Raw genomic sequence first — 2,645 nt, forward strand, 5'->3', positions numbered from 1 at the left:
AGGGAAGTGGTTCCTACTAGCCCTTGTGACTTCATTCATTCCATATTGTGTACACGAGATGGCGATGCTTTATTCCACTCCCTTGATTGTGTGGAAGGCAGGTGTACTTTGTGTGGTGACTTTGCTAGAGTTCCACGAGTTGCACTAGATACTTGTGACATGCAGATCGTTCGTTGGCAGCAGTTTGAGTATAGTACCTTGACATTAGATGGTGGTGCATAGTCGAGGAGGTTGTAGCTTGTGGGGAAGGAGACACCACATGTTGTAATCATTGACAATTTTCGAGGGAAGCTGTACTGCTACATATGCCACTCGCACATTGTGAAGTGGGAGGATCGTCAGTTCCGTGCATGTTTGAGGACATTTCCTATAGGGGTGGTTGTCTCAGTGGTGGACTTTGCAGAGAATTATACCTTTGCACCACAGCATGAGATCTAATTGGAGTATTATTTCTCCGAACAGGTGATGTGTGATTGAGTTATTGGTTTTTTTATGGCCTCATTAGATTGAATTATTTTAATAGTCACATTGTTTTTCAATGCCACATTGCAGGTTGCTATATTTGTGCACATTAGCTACCGTCATGCATAGGCTCATGTGGATGGCATTGATAGCACCATGGGCTCACACGTCATTGTGCCAGAGTATCACTTCTACATTAGTGATGATTGAGGCATAGGATGCTCATCATTATGATGGGAGGTATATTATACTCATCATTATGAGGGCAAGAAGAAGATGACAAACAAGGAGAATAAAACTAATTTTGCATACTCTCTTAGAATCAATTAACTTGGCACCACATCTAGATAGGCTATCTATCATAGTTATAGAGAGACATCCATGGAGGGGCCTTTAGGAGTTGATATGGAAAATTCAGTGAAAGGTGATGTTGACAAGTCATTGAGTTAGCCGCTCGAGTAGCTCTATGGGGATGAGGGGCCAACCGATAGGCTGTAGCTGCACCTTGGCAGTCGCGTTTCTAAAAAAGGTGAATGATTATAAATCATTCATTACAAGACCCGTCCTAGATTCAAAATAGCGAGGAAGATGTGTAGTGCCTTTCTAAAAAAGGTGAATGATTATAAATCATTCATTACAAGACCAGTCGCCTTTCTAAAAAAGGTGAATGATTATAAATCATTCATTACAAGACCTGTCCTAGATTCAAAATAGCGAGGAAGATGTGTAGTGCGGAAAAGAGGGCAGAGATGATGAAATGAAAGCTCGTGTGTGTGTGTGTGTGTGTGTGAGAGAGAGAGAGAGAGAGAGAGAGAGAGAGAGAGAGGGGGGGGGGGCTAAAAATGTGGAAGATTTGTAGAGGGAGAAATAGCATGTGGAGAGGAACAATACCAAGTGATCCTAAAATCATTAGAGATTTTTGGAAAATTGAAAATTGCTATATTCTCTTTGTTGTGAATCGCCTTCACTTAGTCCCTCCTTTAGGAAGACCAAAAAGTTGCATCGCTTGTTTTGTTTTACTTTAGATCATTTGATGGCATCTTTGGAGTATCTCAAATTGCCAAACTTAATGGATCCAGATAGATTAGGCCACCCAGAGGTCAAAGCTTTGGAAGGTCACAAAAAGCATGGATAGTAGATACTATACTTAGAGTCGGGATGCGCTGACTTTAGAGCAGGCCACAAGCTGTTTTTGGCAGTGGCTGACTCGGTTCTCAGCAGCTGCTTTCAAACATCTTTCTCTGTCATTACCTATCGCTCTCCACCATGAATGACCTACTTTCCAAGTCGTTCAGCTTTAGTGGGCTCATTGGAATGAGTCCCAGCATTAGCATTGACGAAAACCTCTCTCTTTTCTTTCGAGATGTGAGCATCATTAAAAGTGACATGGAGAGGCTTTGTAAGCTTCATATCAAGCTTCAAGATGCCCAGGACGAGAGTAAGGCAGTCATCAATGCCCAGGCTATGAGATTTTTGAGAGATCGCATGGACAAAGATGTTGCAGAGTTGCTAAAGCAGGCAAAGTTTACAAAGGCTCATTTGGAGGCTCTTGACAATGCGAACCAGGAGAATTGTCAGGCTCTCGGATGTGAGCGGGGATCTTGTACAGATCGCACAAGGATAGCCATCACACATGGCCTCAGGAATGCTCTGAAAGATAGTATGGGAGACTTTCACAGACTGCGGCAAAGGATTGCATCCGAGTACAAGGAGATCATGCGCAAACGATACTATACGATAACAGGGGAGACCACAGACGAGGAGACGATTGAGCGCCTGATTGAAACTCAGGAAAGCGAGACTCTTATACAGAAAGCAGTCACGGAGGCAGGGAAAGGGCAAATCATTGAGATGATACACATTGCATGATAGTTTCTTGAGGGATCATGGTGTCACATGGCAGCGGCGCTAGATCTAATCAGACAGCTATGGTGGTCAGTTCAAATTTGCTAGACAGTTTTATTGGTTCTGCAGATGGCACTCTGAGACATGCATTTCGATCACATGGAGCTACTTAGAGACAAGGCACGGTAAGGGAGAGCACGATGGTGCAGGTGCTTACGTAAAGTGTGCTTTGCGTCGATACCAGTTGCATCATAGTGCCGATCACTTCAAGGATGCACATGATGTGGTGCGGTGGTATAGCCAGCACTTATCCACTAGTGCTATCTCCTCATTTCAGT

The 2,645-nt window shown here is 43.6% G+C and overlaps 1 pseudogene; it reads left to right on the top strand.

The window, feature by feature from the left end:
- Nucleotides 1-1,728: 1,728 nt before the first annotated feature.
- Nucleotides 1,729-2,331, top strand: LOC147887523 (syntaxin-123 pseudogene; annotated as a pseudogene).
- The last annotated feature ends 314 nt before the right edge of the window (nucleotides 2,332-2,645 follow it).

Source organism: Dipteris shenzhenensis, chromosome 23 (genome assembly GCF_047967505.1).
Source record: "Dipteris shenzhenensis isolate YYH24624 ecotype China chromosome 23, Dip_SZ_1.0, whole genome shotgun sequence".
Taxonomy (NCBI): Eukaryota; Viridiplantae; Streptophyta; class Polypodiopsida; order Gleicheniales; family Dipteridaceae; genus Dipteris; species Dipteris shenzhenensis.